Raw genomic sequence first — 9,513 nt, forward strand, 5'->3', positions numbered from 1 at the left:
TCTATGAATTCCTAGAGACTAGGGTTTATGCTTTATTCATTTCAGTTTCCCTCAAACCAAGTATTGTCCTACATCATATAAGAAATGAATTTAACTGGAACCCTTTGGCTCTTTTGCTCTTTTGTTCAGAGTTAAGTGAATGTGATTTAGCTATAAAATTTCATGATTTATATGTATAACTAAAATTTATATATAACATGTTATACATGTTATATAATAGTACACTATAATAACATATTTTCAAAATATGTATTATATTTAAAATGTATCTACTTTTTCCCATTATATTTTTATTAAATTTTCCATTATATTTATAATTTTTAATAAATTTTCCATTATATTTCCAATATATCTTTTAGTACTCTGGAATATAGATATTTAAAGTCTTAATATTTTTCATTAAAGAATTCCTTTATGCTTTAAACAACAGGCATGCAGACAACAAGCTTGAGATTATGCAATCAAAATAATAATAAATTTTTCATTTAAGAAAGTAATTTTTCAAACCCACACTTTCTATAAGTTTTGGCAGAAATTACTGCTGGCCACAAACTTCAAGATTCTTGTATAAGTAGTTAAGTAAAATGATGCTAAAGTATGTAAAGAATATTTTAAATGCTATCATTTGGATTGTTTTAAATTGATGACATGAACATTGACAGTAATAAATTGATATAAATAAAATTCCATATTAAGAATTGGAAAACTTAAATTTTGAGTCATCTGCCAGGGGCTATACAACACATTTTTCTGGCATTAACCATGATCAGTGTGCCCAACACATCCTTACCTCTCTCAAGAATTTGTTGTCAAATAACTTGATAAGTAAATTATCATAGTTTGCACAAGATATAATGATCAGTCTAGGTCTCTCAGAAAATAAGTCAAGGTGTGGTTCACAAGGAAAATCAGTAGTTTAAGGGTTTTTGCAATTGTTATCTACCATGTCACATTAAAGAAAGCATGTTTTGGAATGCTCTAAGACCAGGGGAAGTGTAAAAGTTTGCGTTTTAGAGATTATATTTTAAAAATTTCATTATAAAATTATCATTCATCTAATATAGTTGTTCATTAACCTATGTGAGGGAGGAAGAAAATTTTCCTCCACACTTCTAGGTTCTTCTGGCTAGTCTAAGAATTAAATTGACATGACATTATATGCAGATGACATGATACTCTATATAGAAAACCCTAAGGACTCCACAGAAAAACTATTAGAACTGATAAACGAATTCAGCAAGGTAGCAGAATACAAGACTAATATACAGAAATATGTTGCATTTCTTTACACTAACAATGAAATATGAGAGAGAGTGTAAAAAAAATCCATTTAAAGTTAAATTTAAAAAAAATACCTATGAATAAACCTAACAAGGAGGTGAAAGACTTATATGCTGATAACTATAAAATATTGATAAAGGAAATCAAAGTTTGGAAGAATTAAAATGGCCATACTATTCAAAGCAATCTATAGATTTAATGTGATCCCTATCAAATTAACCATGACATTTTTCAGAGAACTAGAACAAACAATCCTAAAATTTATATGGAACCACAAAAGACCCATAATTGCCAAAGCAATCCTGAAGAAAGAGAACAAAGCTGGAGGCTTAACCCTTCCAGACTTCAGACAATACTACAAAACTACAGTAATCAAAACAGTATGGTATTGGCACAAAAACAGATATATAGATCAATGGAACAGAATAGAGAGCCGAGGAAAACCCACACACCTATGGTCAATTAATCTTTAACAAAGGAGACCAGAATACATTGATACAATGGAGAAAAGTCTGTCTTTTCAGCAAGTAGTGTTGGGAAAGCTGGACAGCCACATGCAAATTAATGAAGTTGGAACACACTCACACTATACACAAAAATAAACTCAAAATGGCTTAAAGACTTAAATATAAGACATTATACCATAAAACTCCTAGAAGAGGACATAGGCAAAATATTCTCTGGCATAATTGTAGCAATATTTTCTTAGGTCAATCTCCCAAGGCAAAATAAATAAGAACAAAACTAAACAAATGCGACCTAATCAAGCTTATAAGCTTTTGCACAGCAACAGAAACCACAAACAAAAGGAAAAGACAACCTATGGACTGGGAGAAAATATTTGCAATGTGATCAAGAACAGCTTAATTTCCAAAATATCAAACAGTTCATACAACTCAATATAAAAAAAACCCCCAAACAACCCAATAAAAAAATGGGCAGAAGACCTAAATAGACATTTCTCCAAAGGACACGTACAAATGACCAACAGGCACATGAAAATATGCTCAACATTGCTAATTATTAGAGAAATGAAACTCAAAACCACAATGACGTATCACTTCACACCAGTCAGAATGGCCATCATCAAAAAGTCTACAAATAATAAATGCTGGAGAGGGTGTGGAGAAAGGGAACTCTCCTACACTGTTGGTGGGAATGTAAATTGGTGCAGCCACTGTGGAGAACAGTATGGAGGTTCCTTAAAAAACTAAAAATGGAATTCTTATATGATCCAGCAATCCCACTCCTGGGCATATATCCATAAAAGATGAAAACTCTAATTGGAAAATATACAGGAACCCCAATGTTCACAGCAGCACTATTTACAATAGCCAGGACATGGAAGCAACCTAAGTGTCCATCAACAGATGAATGGATAAAGAAGATGTGGTATATATATGCAATGGAATACTACTCATCCATAAGAAAGAATGAAATATTGCCATTTACAGCAACATGGATGGACCTAGAGGTTATCACACTAAGTGAAGTCAGACAGAGAAAGACAAATATTGTATGATATCACTTATATGCGGAATCTAAAAAATAATACAAATGAACTTATTTGCAAAACAGAAACAAACTCACAGACTTAGAAAACAAACCTATGGTTACCAAAGGGGAAGGGGGGTAGAGATAAATTAGGAGTATGTTTAACAGATATACACGACCATATATAAAATAAACAACAAAGATTCACTCTATAGCACAGGGATATTCAATATCTTGTAATAACCTATAACGGAAAAGAATCTAAAAAAGAACATCTGAGCTTCCCTGGTGGTGCAGTGGTTGAGAGTCTGCCTGTCGATGCAGGGGACACGGGTTCGTGCCCCGGTCCGGGAAGATCCCACATGCCACGGAACAGCTAGGCCCGTGAGCCATGGCCACTGAGCCTGCGCATCCGGAGCCTGTGTTCCGCAACGGGAGAGGCCACAATAGTGAGAGGCCCATGTACCGCACAAAAAATAAAAAATAAAAATAAAAAAATAATAAAAAGGAACATATACATATATATATATATATATATATATGAATGAAACCAAATCACTTTGCTGTACACCTGAAACTAACAAACATTGTAAATCAACTATACTTCAATAAAAAAGTAAAATAAAATAAAAGTACTTTATTGCTAAAAAAAAGCTAACCATCAAAAAAAATTAAATTGATACAAGATAGAGTAACAGGAGAAAAATCAAAATTAATTTTTTATATACAAGAACCCCAAATACCTGAGAGGGCTAGAGACCCTACATACATGAAAGGTTCAAAGACAAAAAGGTAAAATGAGGTATATATGCCATCGTGAGCTAAGGAATGGGATAGGGCTTGGGGCTTCCAAGGACAGGAGAGTCATTCACAGGATGTTAAAAGGAAGAGTAGATATTTGGTAATTAGATGTATGTTGCCATATATATGGAGCCCTCAGGTAAAATTCATCTGGGATAATAACTCCTTTTCTGGGAAAAAATGCCCAATTTAAATTCTCCTATGTAGTTAAATGAGGGGCACTTGTTTCTCTTGAGCCCACAGGGGTCAAAATACTCCATATTTTGCCTTTAGCTCAAAATAATCCACATGCCAAAGTAGCACATCTTGGGATGATCTGTTTTAAACCCCTATATCTTCCAAGGTTGTATAGCTTTGGTCATAGAAAATGCGGAGAGTAGCATATCCTTAGGATCAGGCTCTTTTCTATTGCTCCAGTGTCATGTCGGTGGACGGCATGTAATTGAAGAGAAAGCCAGCTACAGAGACTTAATGTGAGAGTGGAAAAACCACTATTTGAGTATCTATTACTCAAGGAGAAGTAGATTTTATTAGAAAATTAGTTGACAGGTAAGAAACTCTTTAGGAGTTGTTAACTAGTTAAATTACTCCAATCGTACCTACATATAAATTACAATAAAACTGTGGGACTGCTAGATTTGAAAGGCTGGAAGTAAAATTATCAAACTAGAGAACAGAGGTCTTTATTTTAAATCAATTATCACCTAAACCGTCAATGATTCTAATGAAAGGGAAATGAATTAGCAGAATCTACATGCTAATATAATTATCCTGAAGCTCCATATTTATGTTAATGTATTTGATCACTAAACTGATCATTTATTCACTGAATGCTGGAGTTTTTTGTCTGATAAAAGTAGGTGCCAAATATAAATCAAACATAGATTCTCCTGCATAAAGCCCACTGTCAGGACAGAAAGATTTTCCAGCAACAAAACCAACTATATTGCGAAGTTAAAATGGATAAATCAAATAATACATTTATTAACACTTACTATGGGAGCCTAGGAAGAGTAGAACATATTTACTTCCATGGAAGTTAGTTATCAACAGAATGCCAGTAACATCTCTGTGCATTCAGTCTTGCTTCAGGGATTAAGAGAATAGGATTTACAAATTAAGAATGTGGTTCTGGAGACAGATTGGAAGACCTATACATAGAGCAAGTGTGAGTCTCTGCTGACGTAACTGATAGAGACGTTCTTTTTAGGCATGGGCAAAAGATAATAATTGCCTGTTATGGGATGAATTGTGTCCCCCCAACATTCATGTGTTGAAGCTGTAACTCTCAATGAGACCATATCTTTAAAGGCATAAGTAAAGTTAAATTAAGGTCATAAGGGTGGGGCCCGAATCTAACACGACTGGTGTTCTTATAAGAGGACGAGATTGGACAGCTCCCACCACCACCTTCAGCCTAGCTTGTCCACCCAAGGATGGCAAAATGCAGCAAGGGTCTCAGGACAGGCAGCCAGAAGGGGCCAGAATCCCCTGCCCAAGTCTGGTTCCCTCTTCTCTCCCACCCCCTCCCCTATCTCCCATATGACTCCAGCCAGAGGTGGTGTTTCTAATCTGAGGATGACTTTGCAGAGCACAGCCCCTGCAAAGGGTCTTGGTCATTTGAAAGGGGGCACAGCGTCCCCTCTGGCCAGGGGTGTAAGAGAAGGAACAGTGAGGCTTTTTTGTTTTGATTTGTTTTAAGGTACTTGCTTGTTTAATGTAAATAATAGAGTCTTAAAATCTTTTCTGCAACACTGAGTAGTATTTTAATGTCATAGTTATTGCTATTATTGTTTTTGAGTTTGAGACTGAGCACAGATGCCCCTTAGATAAATACATTTTTGAGAAGTGTTCCACAGGTTTATGACTTTAATAGGTTTTTTTGTGTCAGAGGAGCATGAGGAATTTTTTCGTTGAGAGACTTTTAAAAGCTCAGAATCCTTGTCTTCCTTCTGGCCTTTTAAACATAAGCATACAAGGATCCTCAGTGAGAGGAGCATTCTCCTTCTCTAGGTTCCCTGGGGATTTGCCCTGGGTTGGGATTGCTCTACTGAGGAATATTTAGGGAGGTTCTGAAGACTTCAGTGCTCCAGGACAGTGGGTAGAGGATGAGGTGTCTCTTGGGAAGCTGATTTTAGAAGCTTAGAAGTGTCCTTCTCATTCTCTGAGGGATGCACATGCACTGGAGAAAGGTCATGAGAGGACATTGTCACAAGGCAACCATCTTCAAGCCAAGGAGAGAGACCTCCTGAGAAACCCAACCTCCCCACACCTTATCTTGCCCCTCCAGTCTCCAAAACCTTGAGAAAATGAATTGATGTTGCTTAAGCTGCCTAGCCTTTTGCTATGGCAGTGCTGACAGACTAATACATGGCCCTAATGCTTCTGTGCCATTTAAACAAATATAAGAAGAAATTGTAGAAAGAAGAATAACAGGATAAAATGACGTGAAGATAATTTACTAAAAAGAATAAAGCTAAACAAATGCAACCACAATTTTCAACCAAATTTCTTAACAATCACACTTAATATTTTTAAATAACTAAAATTTGTTTAATACATTTTTTGCATCTACCAGAAAAGATCTGAGGCTTATTCCAGTGAGAATTGAAGTAAATATGCAAGATACCAAAATGCAAGGTCCATTTTGTGATGTTAGAATTAAGAGCTAATGTAATAGAACTATTCTGCTTGCACCTCTGGGCACTTTTTAACTTGTAGAGAATGAACAGCAGTCTGCTTCTAGGCATGCACAGCTGTTCACTCCTATGAGGTCCAAAGCATTTCTATCAGACAAGGTTCCACTTTAACTTCATTTTTTTCAAAGCATAAATATAACAAATGCTACAGAGTTATTAAGACTTGATAAACTGATTTAATATATATCAGTATTGATACACTGATCAATTATTTCACATTATTTACAATCATTCCATGTCTAGCAATTTATTAAATGCAATACTCTTACTGCATAGGATGAGGTAAAGAAGCAGCAAATCATTCAAAGAGGAAACTGTGCCCTTATGCACACATATAAGGGCCTTGATGCTTAGGCTACATTGTGTGATTATACAGATATATCAACAAGTAGATATATTAAGATTTGTTGGGAGGATTGGAGACTCAACTATTTCTATAACCATAAGAATAAAGTTTATTCCACTCTTCGTAAATCCATAAAATTAAGATTAGATTCCAATTTTTTTTCAAAGCAGTATTGTTTTTAATGAATAAGAACTAGAAAAATCTCAGTATACACCAACAGTTGAATGACTAAAGTGTGGTATATAGATTCCAATTTTTAATGAAAGTCTGGATTTCACTCTGAATGAGAGAGTGAGAGAGAGAGAGAGACAGAGAGAAATGGCTAGATATATATATTAATTTTTTTATGGGTACTAAGCCAAAGCCCAAGTGGGTAAAATTCTTTTAACTTGAAAATTATTTTGATGGATATTTTCTCTGGTAACTCCACATTTCAAATACTAGCGGCGGCAATGTTAATTTAAAAATAAAATATGCTTTATATATCACTGGGCATTAAAAATCCCCTTTTTCCTTTTCTCCAAAGGAAAGATAGCTTGTGATGCTATAGGTTAACAATTGCTTTTCTCTATTGTTGTGTTCTCTCATATCCATGTCTGTAAATCTTTGAGATTTAATATGCTCTATATTAAAGTTAACAATGAGCATGTTTCAAATTTCTTCTCTTATTTAGAGACTACTCAGAAGAGTCTTTTGTTGTCAATATATTGTCTCAAGAAGTGTTTTGCTTTTCTCAACAATGAAAATTCAGCACCACCCATAACTAGAAAAACTAGTTTATTGACAGTCTGCCCAATTTGATGGGAAAAGAATCTAACAGCCTTGCTACACCTTGTAAGAAGTTAATGAGAAAAGAGACTAATTGTGTCAAGTTTGAATATTGGCATGACATGACTTCACATAATTTTTCATGGATATATCTTCTTTGGTCTATGTGATCATTAATTAGTTGTTAAAATTAGAGTTGCTTTAACAAAAGTTATTTTATTTTTTCCATAATTATTTTCAGAAATCAAAAAACAGACACAAAATTGATTAAATAGCTAGAATACAGATCAAGTACAAAAGGTTAAAGTTAATTTTAATTTAAAGCAACTATGAATTTAGGGAAAACTAAAAGGACTTGAGTATATGAGATAATACTGTGAGGTTTAAAAGTTGATGTTATTCATTATTCATCTCTAATCAGCACTTAAAATTTAACTTTAGCGTCATAAAGGTTAAATTAAATTAGACATGATTATGAAGTTTTTACCACAAATAGTTAGACACTAGGGTGAATCATTCATCCTTGTATTTGACTTCTCTTTGTGTTACCAGTCCTCAGCCCAACTGCGTAAATTAAATCAGAATATTTTGAGGCCTTAAAAGCCTTATTTGAGGTTGTCCATGCAGAATAGGGTTGTGAGATTCCCATGCAAGATATTTCTTTGGTAGTTAGTGAGAATAATGCTTTTTTTCTATGCTGGCTTAAAATTTCTTTTAACCTGAAATGCACACATGTTGCATTATTTATATAGGTCTCAATAAGCCTGATATTTGTGAATGAAGCCGTGTGCCTTCTGAATATTTTTCGCATTACCTGCATCGATAATCAATCAAGAAGTGCTCTTCTTTAACCATCACACTGTATTTGAGTCCTAACTTTCTCCATGCAGCTCCTCCATTTGTTGTAAAAATTAGACAACACTATACATTATTAAAATGGGGAAGGGTTTCACCAAAGTCCCATCTTGGGGCTCCTCTGATTGTGTTTTCCTAATTTTGTTAATTTTTTCTCTTTATTCTACTTTATCTTGTCTCCTACAGTTCTGCCATGGTGTTTTGCCTTCTCATTTCAGTACTTTTATTATTCTTTGAAGACGATCCTCAAATTATATGCCATCAAATTCTAATATTCCATTATAAATATGGTATTATTTAAGGTTTTACTACTCTGCACACACTGTGAAATATTATGTACACTTGCTTCACTTGTTTAAAGGAATATTTATATGCTACTTCAGCTCTCTAACTCCAAATTGAATCCTCTCTCCAAAAATTAAAAAGAAAAATAACCCAATAGCTCTCACATTCCATAGGACACAGATTAGTTTCTTAATAGAGCAAAAGAATCCATAATTAGGAGTAGAAAGCACTGGGAAAACAAAGAAGGCTCAAGAAGTTAGATCAAGGAGCAGATATAATAAGGGCTAACACTAATTTAGTGATTAATATGTGCTAAGTACAAAATTGGCACTTCACTGGTATCACTGCATTTATTTTCATACTAAGCTAATGACGTTACCACCAGTAATATCCCCATGTACCCATAAAGAGACTAAAAAGAGATCTTTGTAAAGATCACACGGTTAGGAATTACTAAATTTGGGATTTTAATTTAGTAATTCCTCAGAAGCCCATACCAACATCCTAATATATCATATTTATTCCTCAACATTTTTCAGCATCTGTGTAGGCATGTTTCTCTCTAAAATAATAAAAATAGCTAACATGTATTGATCTTTTAATATGCACTGGAACCTCTGCTAAGAACTCTATGCCAATTCTATGCTAAGAACTACATCAGGTCCCATACAGCGTGAGCTATGTGAACAAGGTTAAAATGCAGATAAATACCATCTAGGGAAGAGAGAGGCGTGTGATTCCAGATCACTGAGAAGAGAACACACACGCAACTCTCTTCCCTAAGTGGTACAAAGTGTAAGTGGTATAGCATTTACTTATAGCAATAGGGGAGAGAATGCCCAAAATCCAGCCTCTTGTAATGCGATAGCCTCCCAAGGCCAGCGTATCCACACCACAGCAGATGATGTGGCTGGACACAATACCCATCGTGCTGCAGTAGAAAGACCTCTACCCCGAAATACAGAAAGTTAGGGGCATGCCTGA

Source organism: Tursiops truncatus, chromosome 5, assembly GCF_011762595.2.
Source record: "Tursiops truncatus isolate mTurTru1 chromosome 5, mTurTru1.mat.Y, whole genome shotgun sequence".
NCBI lineage: Eukaryota > Metazoa > Chordata > Mammalia > Artiodactyla > Delphinidae > Tursiops > Tursiops truncatus.